At 34.9% G+C, this 14,712-nt stretch overlaps 2 pseudogenes; both read right to left on the reverse strand.

Moving 5' to 3' along the window:
- LOC141410797 (bifunctional heparan sulfate N-deacetylase/N-sulfotransferase 3-like) overlaps positions 1-14,712 on the reverse strand; it is a 74,060-nt pseudogene that overhangs the window by 41,853 nt on the left and 17,495 nt on the right.
- Positions 2,131-2,254, reverse strand: LOC141411245 (small nucleolar RNA SNORA42/SNORA80 family; annotated as a pseudogene).

Raw genomic sequence — 14,712 nt, forward strand, 5'->3', positions numbered from 1 at the left:
CAGCTTCAACCTAGGGAAGATAAGGTGTGAGGAAGCAAGTACTTATAGAGTATAAAGGTACTTTAAGAATCACATGTTATAGGACTGTAAAATGATCTAGCCACTGTAGAAATACTGTGGTTCCTCAGAAAGTTAATCAGAATTACCACATGACTCAGCAGTTATCCTATGGAATATACCCAAAAGAATTGAAAAGAGGGTTCAGACATATACCTACAAACATGTTCATTGTAGCACAATTTATGATACTCAAAGGTGGAAATAATCAAAATGTCTACGTGATGGATAAACAGGTAGACAAATTGTGGTGTATGCATACAATAGATAGTATTCAACCATAAAAAGAAATGGTTACACGTTACACGTAACATGTTACAAATGGATGAATCTCAAAAACATTATGCTCAGTGAAAGAAACCACACATAAGAGGTCACATGTTATATGAATCATTTATATGAAATATACAGAATATGTAAATTCATAGAAACAGACAATAGACTGGTGTTTTCCTAGGCAGGGGAAAATTAGGTACAGATACTTAATGGATATGGGGTTCCTTATGGGGGGATGAGAATGTCTGGACTAGACAGAGGTGGTGGTTGTACACTGCATGCACGTGCCAAATGACACTGATTTCTTTTTAATGTAAATGAATTTCACCTCAATAAACAAAAAAAATATAGTGTACAAATGTGAGTATTGCTATCCTTGCTTTTTCCTGAGTTTTAAAGGCTATGCATGTGGTTTACTCACTTACTCTTTTAGGTCTTTGCTTAAACATAATCTCAGTAAGGCTTACCTTGACCACATTCTTTTCCTTTTATTTTTCATTTTTAAAGAAACATTTCCTCAACTTTATAAATTGGCAAATAAAATTATATATATTCACAGAGTACAAGGTCATGTTTTGAAAGATGTATATGCTGTGAAATAGATGAATCAAGCCAATTAACATATCTATCACTTCAGATATTGATTTTTTTTGTGAACATCTTCTTTTAAATAGATGCCCAGCCTATCACTCTTTATCTTTTTCCCTGCTTTATTTAATTCTTCTTAGTTTATTACTCTTACTGTTACTATTGACATACATGTACTCCTTGACTTATGATGGGGTTTTACGTGAAGACAAGTCATGTGATAACATCATTAGAGATTCAGTGAGGCAGCTTCAAGACAAAGATTGACAGCTATATTGAGAAGACTGGGATGGTCAGGGAAGGGTCCTACCTAGAGTCTCAGAGGAAGTAAGTCAGGGCTGAAATCGTGACTTTGGACTTCCATACTTCAGATCCACAAGACAATGAATTTCTGTTTATTATATGCCTCCCAGTTTGCAGCATTTTGTTATGGCAGCCTTAGAAAACTAACATAGTGTTCATGAGTCATCTTATCAAATTAGCATCCCTTAATCAATTTATCAAAAATAGATCTCCCACATCATGTCCTGTTACTTGAAATACTCTCAACACTACATTTTTTTCACATTAAAAAAAAGAACATTTATGTTAGCTTACAATTAGGAAAAAACCATCTACCACAAAGTCTATCTTGAGATAAAGTATTGAATTCCTCATCTAATTTATTAATATTATACTGAAAGTGAAAAAAGAATGGTTGCATGTGTATACTTTCCCACCATTTTTAAGTCAAAGCCATCAGTCAAATCATCATAAGTTAGAGATTATCTGTGTTCATACTGTTCATTTAGCACTCCTCATTAGCACAATTCAGTTGGCTTCCCATGGCACAATTCAATGGCTTCTGTCTGGATTTGCATTGCCTAGAGTAGTGTTCAGCACATAACATCTAGGGGTGAGGTGTTTAGGAGGTGAGTAAGCCATGAGAGCAGAGATCTCATGGATAGAATTAGGGTCCTTATAAAAGTTCCATTTTTGAGCAGAGAGATTGGCCCTCACTTGACACCAAATGTGTAGAGACCTTGATCTTGGACTTTCCAGGTTCTAAAACTGGGAGGAAAAAAAATTCTCTTATTTATAAGTTGCCCAGTGTGTGATATTTTGTTATAGTAGCACAAATGAACTAAGACAAATTTATTCTTTAAGAAAGATTTCATGCTCTCACTTGGAGTCACTTTATTTTTCATATAGTTTTTTTCTTTTCTTTCCCACTGTGCAACCCTCTTCAGTGCCAACAGACTACAGGCAGAGGCCAGGCAATGGTTTGGAACCATAGCTTGCTCTGGCATGGAACAATATGAGAGGGCCAGGATTTTTCATATAGTTTTAATACAGCTTTGTGATCTGGTTTGTAAGAATATATCAAGTTAACAAGTATTGATTAGGAGTCCGTAGAAACTGACTGAGAGGAGAGGTACTAAAGAACCTAATGGAAGAGTTAGGCAGAAAAAGTGTGAATTGCCACAAAATTAAATACATATGCAAATTAGAGTGGTGGCAACTGTCTCCCTCAACTCTACAGCCTCTGAAGTATCTCTGCATCATACTTTAATCATTGCTGTTCAATAAAAATGAACATGTTAAAGCTGATGAGGTAAGTTGTGCTACAGAATTAACAAATCAATTTATTAATAGTTCAACTTACATTTATTGAGTGTATTCTATATGTCATATCTTGTGTTTTGTTGCTGAAATAATCAGATTAGACACATTGCTCAGTGATGGGCTATTTTGAGAGAAAATGAGATAATATCTGGGAAAAGTCTTTCTACATTTTAAAGCACTAAGCAAATGTCTAGTCTTAAAATAAGTTTTCAGGAAAATGGTTCAAATTGCTAAAGTCAAATGCCAGTCTTGAATGAATTATAGACAACTGAAGTAATTCTTGGTACCAATTCATTCTTTTCACTTAGCTCCAGTCCACAGGCCTTCTTTTTGTTAGAGAAACACAGCAAGGTCATTCCTGCTTCTAGGCCTCTGTTCTTCCTATTCTTTCTCTCTGCCTTTAAATCCCTTCCTCATATTATCACATTTTAATCACATTTCTTTTATGAGAAAACTCAAATAGTATTATGTCAGGGAGGCTTTTCCTGAAAAATTTAAAATGCTCTTTTAAAACTTGGCACCAATATTTCTCTAGCCTCTGAGGCCCAGACTTCTGTAATTAATTAGTTAAGGTGGTACTGGAGTTTGAATTCAGGACCTTGTGCTTGCTAGGCAGGCACTCTACCACTTGAGTCATGCCCCCACCTTATGCTTCCCTATCTTCTCTGCCTTACATTATTTTCTCCACACTTGCTAACAAGTCTTATGCTGTACATTTACTTGCCCATTATTGCCTGCTCCCACTGAATGTAAGGGACAAGATAGCAGGGAGTTTGCCTGTTTCATTCACTGCACACTGTCCAGGGCATGTAGTAGACACAACTATTTGTTGAATAAATAGATGAATGCTTCTGACATGGAATTGAGAGCAGTTACGTCTGAAGCTAAAGTACAGTTCTGGGTCAAAAAAAGGAACTAAAATTGAGGAAAAATATTTCTTTAGATCAGTCCAGCTTCTCTGGACTGAACATTTAGAGTGATAGTGGAAAAAACAAAAAGGATGGTGACTCTAAAGATGAAAAGAGAAAAGGCCAGCTGATTTGAAAGGACCAGAAATAGACATGGTGTAACATCTGACAGAAACTCCAAGACAAGCCAAGCTACCAGAATAACTTTCTGTGACTTTCTGACAAAATTCTAACTGAGACACTATTCCTGAAAGATGATTAATAGCATGGTTCCTGGAGGGAGAATCCTGGGCTCCCATCCCAGCTCAGAGGACACTAAGCAACTTTTCACTTTAGCAAATGTCTTTTCTGAGTCTCAGTTTCCTTGTTCTGAAAAAAATGGTAACAATATCTATTTCTTTGGTTTTTAAGTTTTGAATAATGTAAAGTCTATGTAAAGTCTAGTAGCTGAAACATAGTTGTAACAGTAAAATTTTATTCCCTTATCTCAACTCTAAAAAAAGATTTGATGTTTTCACAGGTATTCATACAAGAAATGTGACATTTCATATACTTGATTACAAAAAAGGAGAGAAGCAATAAAGATATACAAATAGTCAATTATAATACAGATGCAAAAATACCAAATAATACTTTGGGCTTTCACACTAGCTCTGTATGTTTGTACTTCAGTACACCTGGTGGGGGTTGTGTATTACTACCGTGGAGAGGGGAAAGATCCCAGGAGTTTTTCCACAGAGATGGTCTTCTGTTTCCTTAGTAGGTGTTTGCAGGCAACGTTTGATGACCAGAACCTGACTAGAGAGTCCTCTGTTTAAGGTTTCACAAAGGATTCATCTTAAACATGATAACTGCAGAGCTGAATGTTAGAGATGGAAGATACCTTACAGATTGCCAAGCTCAGTATTTTTCTCACTGCTGCAGCAAACAGAGGATGAACATATTACTATCTATACATCATACTTGTGGGACCTTGCTCTATGGACTAACATGATTCCTGAAAAAAAAAGGATGTCTATAGGGTCTTATGATTTCTATGCACAATCTTAGCAGATCCTGTAAAAATCTACTTTGATGTTAATACATATTTTGCCCTTCAGCAGTTAAGCTATAAAACCAAAAAAAAGCAAAACAAAGTGAAAAAACTCATTTTAATTAAATTTGCAAAATATAATTTTAATCACATATATTAATTAATTTAATCTTTTTAAAACTGGTCAAATCAGACCCTGTCATGAAAATGCTTCCACATCATAAAATCTCTTGCATTTGGCCTGGGATTGTGCTTTTGGAAATATCTTTCCTCAATTAAAGAAATATCTTTAAATACTTGGACTAGCTCATGAGACACTTGAAAATTACTTATGTCTGACCAATTTATCTAAGGAAAAGTAACTCCTATGATTCCAAATTTTTCATTTCAAGTGAAGAAAATTCTGAAAAGTTCCAGGTTCCAAATAGATGATGACATCAATAACCAGAAAATACTTAGAGAGTACTTTGAAAACTTATATTCAAGTAAACTGGGAAATGTAGACAAAATGGTAAATTCCTAGATGCATGCAATCAACCACAATTGAACCAAGAAGATATTAACCACCTAAATAGTCCTATTACATGCAATGAAATTGAAACAGTGATAGTCTCCTTACAAAGAAGAGCCCAGGACCTGATGGGTTCACAGCAAATTTTACCAAACTTTTAAAGAAGAACTAATACCAATACTCCTCAAACTTTTCCAGGAAATAGAAAGGGAAGAAACACTACAAACAGATTCTGTGAAGCCAGCATTACACTCATTCTGAAACCAAATAAAGATGTAACCAGAAAAGAGAATTGTAGACCAATATCTTTAATGAATACAGATGTAAAGATTCTCAAAATACTGGCAAACAGAATTCAAAAACACATCAAAAGATCATATACAATGACCAAGTTGCTTTCATTCCAGGGATGCAAGGATGGTTCAACATACATAAACCCATAAATGTAATATAGTACATAAACAGATGCAAGGACAAAAAACCCACATGATCCTCTCAATAGATGCAGAAAAATCCTCTGACAAATTTCAACAACCTTTCATGATAAAAGCTCTGAAGAAAGAAGGAATAGGAGGAACATTTGTCAACACAATAAAGGTTATATATGACAAAACTAGAGCCAGTGTCATACTAAATGGAGAACTGAAACCATTCCCCTTAAAGCCAGGAACGAGACAGTGCTGTCTGCTTTCTCCACTCCTATTCAATATAGTTTTGGAATTCCTAGCCAGAGCAATAAGACAAGAGCAAGAAATAAAATGGATTCATACAAATAGGGACGAAAGAAGTCAAACGATCCCTATTTGCAGATGACATGATCCTATACCTTACAGACCCCCAAAACTCCACCAAAAAATGATTAGAAATTATAAACTCTTTTGGCACAGTAGTAGGACACAAAATTAACATACAGAATTCAGTAGCTTTTCTATATAACAACAACACAGAGACTGAGAAAAAAATCAGGGAAACAATCCCATTTACAATAGCCTTAAAAACAATAAAGTACCTCAGAATAAGTTTAATTAAAAAAACCCAAAGACCTTTTTAATGAAAACTATAAACCACTGAAGAGAGAAATCGAAGAAGACTTCAGAAGATGGAAAGACCTTCCATGCTCATGGATTGGTAGAATTAACATTGTGAAAATGGCTATACAACCAAAAGCAATCTACATGTTCAATGCAATCCCTATCAAATCCCTATCAAAATTCCTATCAAATGTTCTTCACAGAAGTAGAAAAAGCAATCATGCAGTACATATGGGAACACAAAAGACCTCAAATAACCAAAGCAATTCTGAGCAAAAAGTCCAATACTGGAGGCATCACAATACCTGACCTCAAACTATACTGCAGAGTTATAACAATAAAAACAGCATGCTATGGTCACAAAAAAAATAGGAAGACAAATGGATTGGAATAGAAGATCCATACATTATCCCATGCATCTAGCCAGCTGATCTTTGACAAATGAGCCAAAAATACACGATGGAGAAAAGACAGCCTCTTCAATAAATGCAGGTGGGAAAACCAGATATCCACATGCAAACTACATCCCTGTCTTTCATCCTGTACCAAAATCAATTCAAAGTGTATCAAAGACCTTACACTTTGAAACCAAAGTCCTGAAACTTTGAATCACCAGACTCAAGAGACAGCCCACAGTATGGGAGAAAATCTTTGCCAGCTACTCATCCAACAAGGGTCTACTATCCAGAATCTACAGGGAACTCAAAAACTCAGCCCCAAAGAATCAACATCTCAATGAAGAAATAGGCACATGAATTAAACAGGGAATTCTCAAAGGAAGAGGTATAAATGTCCAGTAGATACATGAAGAAGTGTTCAGATTCCCTAGTTATAAAAGAGATGTAGATCAAAACAACACCCCAGTTAGAAAGGCCAGAATCAATGGTAATAACAACAACAAATGCTGGCAAGGATGTGACAAAACAGGAACCCTTATACACTGCTGGTGGGAATGCAAATTAGTATAACCATTATGGAAAACAGTATGGAGATTCCTCAAAAAACTAGAGATAGAACTGCCATATGATCTAGTGATACCACTTCTGGGTATCCACCCAAAAGAATTCAAAACAGGATACAGTAGAGACACCTGTACACCGATGTTCATCACAGCACTATTCACAATAGATAAACTCTGGAAACAACCCAGATGCCCTACAACTGATGAATGGATCATGAAATTGTGGTATGTATACACAATGGATTATTACTCAGCTACAAGGAATAATGACATGGAGTTTGACAGTAAATGGATGCAACTGGAGGACATCATGTTAAGTGAAGTCAGCCAGGATCAAAAACACAAAAGACACATATTTTTTCTCATTCGTGGATGACAGATTCAAAGATAAACATATACACAAAAACAAACATGATCATATACAAACTCAGTTGTAGAACATATTTGTAACAGTGTAACTACTATATAGAACTGGGGTAAGAGAGAAAGGAAAGGAGAATGGTAGAGCAACAGTAGTATTGTCTACCACAGATGTGAAGGTAGAGGATATATGGATGTGTACTGAAAGCTGTTGAAAAATGGGGGGTGGGAGTAAAGAGATAAGGGAGAGTAGTCTAAGAGATTGAACAGACCAAAGTAAAGCACATCCACAGAGGGCATACATTGAGACACTGCTCTGAACGTCAATTCACATATTTATTATGAAAACTAGGACTATAAAATAGGCACAGTGTGTCCCCTCAGGAGATGGGGGGTAAATGGAGAGGAGGGAGGGTGAACTAAGGAGATTAAGGTGATGGTATAGGGTAGGTGGACTTCATATACCTATATGAAACAGAACTAGAAAACCTCTTGCAATTGCTTTAAGTGGGGTGGGGAAGGGGAGAGGGGGAGAGACGATGGGGGCCATGTAAATAATGTACAATATAAGTCTAATCGGAATTGTCACTATGAACCCTCCCATATCATGACTATATCCTAATAAAAATTATAATTATTTAAAAATAAATATGTGACAATCACCTCTTTTGAAAAATAAGATCAAATGTAGAATTGCTCAATGCCCTTCAAGCCCTATCAGCAGGGTTACACTAGGTATGTAGGTGTAGATATAGGTATCACTATAAGTGTAGCCTTGTCATTCCTAAGGGAGAACTAAGAGGTGATGTAAGACAAAGGATCAGATAGTCCTCTGCCAGGCTGTTCAGTGGGCTGTGAATATATAATTGCTTTCTTCATTTGTGGTAGATGGTGGTGGTCCTTCCCCATGGGTACCCTAACATTTTGTGGCTTTTCTTCTTAGGTGGGCTTTTTTCTTCTTAGATGTCACCTAACATCAGGGGTGACATGTTTTCTTCATGATGGAGTAAGCATGACATGTGCTTCTTTTTTGACTGTATCTTATTAGTTATCACTTCATCTTCCACCTTGTTCTCAAAGTTTGTCTTTTACTTCTCATTCTTAATATGTTCCCATGTATAAGATGTTTTGTCATAAGTTTCTCATTTGAGGAGTTGATACATAAAAATATAAATGCATACCAGAAGTTGATGTGTAATTAGTGCAGGGGTTTCATATAAACACAAATGAGACTTAAAGCATAAACTTCAGTATTTTAATGTTTGAAATAATTGAAAAGAATATCTAAGACCACATTCATTTACTTAGTAATCTTAGACTAGTCTCAGTATTTCTTCTAATAATAGTTTGTAGGCTTGATTTACATTTTGAGTTCTATTTGGCAAGGTGACTCTAAAACTGGGAAAGATTTCATTATTTTTTTCTGTTAGGCCACAAAAGAAATAGTCACTTGCTCTCAGTGACCCAGATCAGCGCTCCAGAGGGGTCTGGAATGACACCAATTCAGTTCCTGATTGAGAAAATTATTGTTTTTCTTTGTAAAGATAACTTCAAATAAAACATTTATTTATTATTTTCAGGAACTGTGTGATTAATTACAGAACCAGAACAACTTCTATTAGTACCTTTTTCTCTTCATACCTATGTAAACATTACTATTTAAATTCTAAACATCTTCAGACTGTTCTAAGACTATTGTCTGAATGCTTCCACTGGACTTTTTTTTTAATTATCATATTTTTGTTGTACTGGGGTACATTGTTACATTGACAAAAGTGCTTATAATATATTTTAGTTAAATTCACCTCTCCATCACTCTCTTTTATCCCCCTCTCCCCATTCTTAGAATAGTTTCAACAGGTCTCATTTTTCCATTTTCATTCATGAGTACACAGTTCCTGAAAATAATAAATAAATGTTATAAAATATAGGACAAGCCACCAATGAACATAATATACAGAGCAGTAAAATGTGGGGGATGTTGCAATGCTTCGTTGATAACATTCTTGAATCCAGGTACCTATTCTTGCTCAAGTTGCTCAATCATTCTGGATTATCTTTTCATTATTATAACTTATTATTGTTGTTGTTGTTTTGTTTTGCATATGTAGAGAAAGGGGAATGCATATATTTTTGGATCTTAGTGACCCTTGCATTGTTTTCTTTTGTTATGGTTTTTGCTTTGTCCCCTTAAATTTTGTAGGAGAAAGAAAAAAACAGACATAATATCATGGTCTCATGAAAAATCAGAACACGAAGCCATTAAGCAAAGAATTTCACCCTGTCAACCTGGTGAGCTCTCTCTAGGAGTTCAATTACTGTAGTGGCTTTTATCTGTTCCACTGTGCATTTACTGAGAACACCAGTTATCATTATCTAGCTGCATGGACATATTGATACTTTGCATTTACCTGAAATCCTCCTCAGGGATTTCAATAGAGATTTTTTTATTCTCTTCCATGCTACTGTCATTTGTAGGAAAGCTCTGTTGTTTTACTTGAATGTGAAACTGAGTAGGCTCTTTATTTATTCTAGAGACATACTACTTCTTGTGGCTGTTTCTGAAAAACTCATAAGTTTCATATTCATGAAGTATCTATCCCTTTCATATCATGTTCTTAATGTTTCAATTTTAATATCTTGTAACGCTGTCTCATCCTACATCTTTTTTGAAACTCTAAGCATTTTTTATGAGTTTTGAAGATTGCCCTTTTTATTGAGCTATGAAAGAAATGCTAAGCACAAACAGTGTAGTAATCTCTTCAAAGTTTACCTTTGATTCATTGATACAATCCAGATTTTCATGTGTACATCTCCTGAGAAACCTTCATCTTAGATTTTTTCAGTACCCCTAAGATCTTAAAACTTAGTCACTCAGACACCACCCACTCGCCCTCTGACACCCTCTTCTTGATTGAAAGAAGCATTTTTATAGATGAGTCACCTCCTGCCAGCTTTACAGGAATTACATAAAAGCAATCTGCCAACTAGCTTGGCCTAAGGACAGAAAATAACTGTTAATGTCAAAAGTAATAGTCATTCTGGTTTGTAGAGATGCACAATGGAGCACTTCAGGACCTTAACTCTCAGGACATCATGCCTTAATCTACATTTTATACTGTACATGAGTGAACGCATAAATGTTACACGTTCATCAGTTTGGATAAGCTTCTTGTCCTAGTATTACTAACTCCATCTTAAATGCTTTTGTTTGTGGTAGAAAATGAAAGTTTAGTTCATTTTAAGGGCGATTATATGTATATTGGAGGGAGAATGTGCATTAAGAAGTAAATATAATATGGGCAAAACACCTCATTTTTCCATGCTAACACAAAAACATTGTGTGGAAAGATACTTAAAAAACAGGACTTAGGACAAATGTTGTTTTGTGCTCTTTAAAAAAATGTGAAAGACTCATCTAAATAAATTATCATACCTAAAAAGTGTGTTTGTCAAGATATTTTTACTTTTCCTATTTCTGATAACACAACTTAGACCACATGGCAATACAACTTTAAATCACCTTTTCAGGCTCTTATTTCCTGGATAGGTTTAAGAAAGTCTTTTAACCTGTTTTTCATTCTTGGACTTATTTTTTAATTGGAATTTTCTTGATGTAGCGAATTTTTGACAGAGCTAGAAGCATTATTTCAAAAGATTTTTAATATGATCTGCTGCTGTTAATGAGGACTTCAGGAGGTACAGAATTTTAATTTGGCTGCAAATCTATAGCATATATGATTCTAGTGTTAAGAAGCAATCATTATTTCCCCAGCTTGATTTTCATATAAAAGTGCTTTAAAGAATATATAATCAATATTCTAGATGAAGCTGATATGAAAGAAAATTTCTGTGGGGCTAAATTAAAAAATAATGTTTTTACTTTTGTTTTAGTTTAACAGCAGAGTCTGCCTCTCAAAGTAAAGATAGTGAGTTCTTACAATTTATCCAAATGAGAATTTTCTTATGATTATAGCCTTATTATCACTTGATATTTTCTGCTTAATGGAACACCTCTTGTAAAAAGACAATATACCACAGAATAGCAGTCAAATTCATATTTCTCAAAGGTGCCACACACACACTGTAATTGAGGTTCCTAAGAGGGATTTGAAAAGTGTTAAACTAGGAATCATATTTTCAAAAAGAGTGAGAAAAACATTTAATCAGACAATTTGACACTTATTCTTCTACTTACAAACTGTGTGACTTTTAGTAATGTCTGAATCTCAGTCTACTTATCTCTAAAATAATTCTTTATGAAAATGCTGTTAATAATGAAAAATTATGTATGGAAATACTAGGTCAAATAATTGACTTAAAATACATAATAGGTCTTTAAAAGTATCATATGCTTTTTATTTCCTTCTTGATAAACGCTTCTGCACCAACAAAAAGCCAAACAGGTTCCCAAGCTTCATCTGAAAATGGGTCCAGTGGTGGTGGTTTAATTAAGGAGGTGTTTAAATACCTCTGATCCAATTTTAATTAAAACTAATATTTATTGAGTGGTGGACATGAACTATCTCATTTAATCTCTTCAACACTCATCAAATTAGGTATTATTATTTAATTCACTTCACAGATGCAACTGAGATACAGAGAGGTTAAGTGAATTGAGCACACACTAAAAACTGAAGTTTCAGTTAGCGAAAGAAAAGGAATTTGGGATTTTTTTTTTTTGCAAGCGGTCTATGATTATGAGATCATATCTTCATAGCACCCAAATCCATATTGACTGTAAAGCTCATAGACAGAAAACATTATTAAATTTTAACACACATCCATGGAAAAAAGCTTCAGTGGTGCTGGAAGACTGTTCCTGGGGCTCCTGCATTTCTGTCTGTCTTGTGAGCTGATGCATTGGCCCCTTCTGCTCTGCACTCTTTCCAAGGATATTTGTAAACAGACTTGGAAAATAGAAAGAGTATCTTCCTTTGGAACAAAGGGCAAGTATGCTTACTTTCTAGTATTAAAAAAGACAGTATTTTCTTCTGAGGCAAAGGCCATTCAAGCTTATAGCAAAAAGATTTGGGCTTCCCAAGCTCAGGATTTTCCTCCTATAATGAAACTCACTGTATGTATAGGTATCACCTAGCCCTTTTCACGCCACCATATTGGAAAAGGAACTTGGAGAATCAGCTCAAAAGCTGGTACTGTGGCTATTGCTCCAACTAAGGCAGTCCTTTCTCTCTGACCTGGGAATGTTGTGCCTTCTGCCAGTATTCATGAAACCCTGGCAGGCTGGCTTGTCAGCTATTAGATGAAACCTCAGATACTTTACACTTCTTGACAGGTGGGGAAAGGACACTTGTAAACACAGTTGGACAGCAAAAAAAAAAACAGTTTATTTAAGACATTATCTGAAACAACAACACAGGAGTGTAAGTGGGAAAAATAATCTTCCCCAAAGGCTGTATTTTATGATGTATCAGAAAAGCTTTTTGATAGGGATGTGTATGTGTACGTGTCTGCCAAGAAAAAGAGAGGGCAAACAAGCACATATTGCTTGAAACCATGAAAACCTAATAAATATACACGGTTGTAAACAGCTTTCTAAAGACAGGTACCCTGTGCTGAACATGATTTATATGTTTGCTCCTGGCTTAAAAATGAACATTGGCACTAGATCACAAAAGCTGTTAAATTCTTCTGAGGCTCAATGTTGCAGGAAATTATTACATATCTATATTTTCAGGAAACCAACTGGCTGATTTGGAATTATGCAACTTTCACATCTGGAAAATTGAAAGAAGGGTTAATTTATTATGAGGCATAATTTACAGTTAATAAATTGTAACAAGCATCAGTAAGTAAAGAGACAGTAGCTTGATGGGGATATAGCAAAGAGCCACTTTTCCCCTCTAAATGTACTTAATTAATACAATTCATACTTTGGGAGACAGGAAATAATGAGACCCACAACAGTCTTTGACTCTGGATGTTGCTGTTTGTTCAAAAGCAACAAATAACCTCCTTGTAACAAATACTTACAATTACATGTGAAAGATTTGTCACATATACATTTTCATTTAGAAATAAGCAAAAATTTATGTAAAATTCAATAGTACATTTTTATAGTAAAATGTATGTTTGTATCCACAAATCTCTCTCAGACACACACAATCTACCACTTACACTGTTTGTATCACAGAGTTTTGTATGTCCAAACATGAACCAAATAATGACATTTTGGTCAACAACAGACTGTATATATGATGGCAGTTACATATCACATTAGAACTGAAAAATTCCTCAATTGCCTAGTGAAGTGGTAGCTATCACAACATTGCAGCAAAATGTACTACCAATAGGTTTATGGTGATCCTGGTGTAAATAAACTTACTGCACTGCCAGTCACATAAAGGTACAGTACATACAATTATGTATGTTACCTAATGACTGATAATGGTAATACATGACTGTTGTTAGTTTATGTATTTGCTATACTATTACTGTGTGTCATTATTACAGAGTATACTCGTTCTACTTATAAAAATGTTTACTGTAAAAATGTATGCCCTGTATGCAGCAGCCTCGTATACCTCATCTTACTGCATTTCTTGATTGCATCAAAAAGCCAGTTCAAGTGATTGACTTATACCACCTATGTTAGGTAAGTGTGCTGTATGATGTCTACACAATGATGAAATTGTATGTATGATAATACATTTCTTAGAATATATACCTGTCATTAACTGACATATGACTATACATAACTACAGTCTTTGTACTGATAATAACATAAATTAGTGCAAAAAAATTTATGTAAAGATAAAGTTTGTATGTTTGTTTGTTTAGAGAGAGTCTTGTTATGTAGTCCAGGCTGGCCTGGAACTCACTGTATAGCTTAGGCTGGCCTTGAACTTACTATTCTCTTACCTCTGTCACCTGAATGCTGGGATTATACATATGAACCACTAAGCCTGGCCAAGATGTAGTATATTTTATAAGAGAAATAAGGAAAACAACATATGAGTGCTCCATTTATGACAGAACAAACTGGAAAATCTGAAAACCTCTTCAAACTTCATGAAGAAGGTATTGTTTTCAGCCCGGTTTTAAAGATGGGAAGATGAGTTGAAATGAGTTAAGTAACTTGTTCATGTCTCACAACTTGTATGGATCTGAGCTTTGAGCACAAATTTGCCCAAGTTTAAAGCCTATCTTTTCACTTTTCATTTATTCCCTATGCAGTAGAGAAAGACAACTTCTAGGAAGATAAGTTTATTTATAAGCCTACATTCACCTTTGTTTTCCCAAAGGAGTCATATTTCCCCCATTAAAATAAGTTCAGTTAATCTTCTTTCCTAGAACACAATAATTTATATCCTCAGTTGCTAAATCTTCATATGATACCATGCAAAGACAGATTATTTATC

The sequence above is a fragment of the Castor canadensis genome, chromosome 9 (assembly GCF_047511655.1).
Source record: "Castor canadensis chromosome 9, mCasCan1.hap1v2, whole genome shotgun sequence".
NCBI lineage: Eukaryota > Metazoa > Chordata > Mammalia > Rodentia > Castoridae > Castor > Castor canadensis.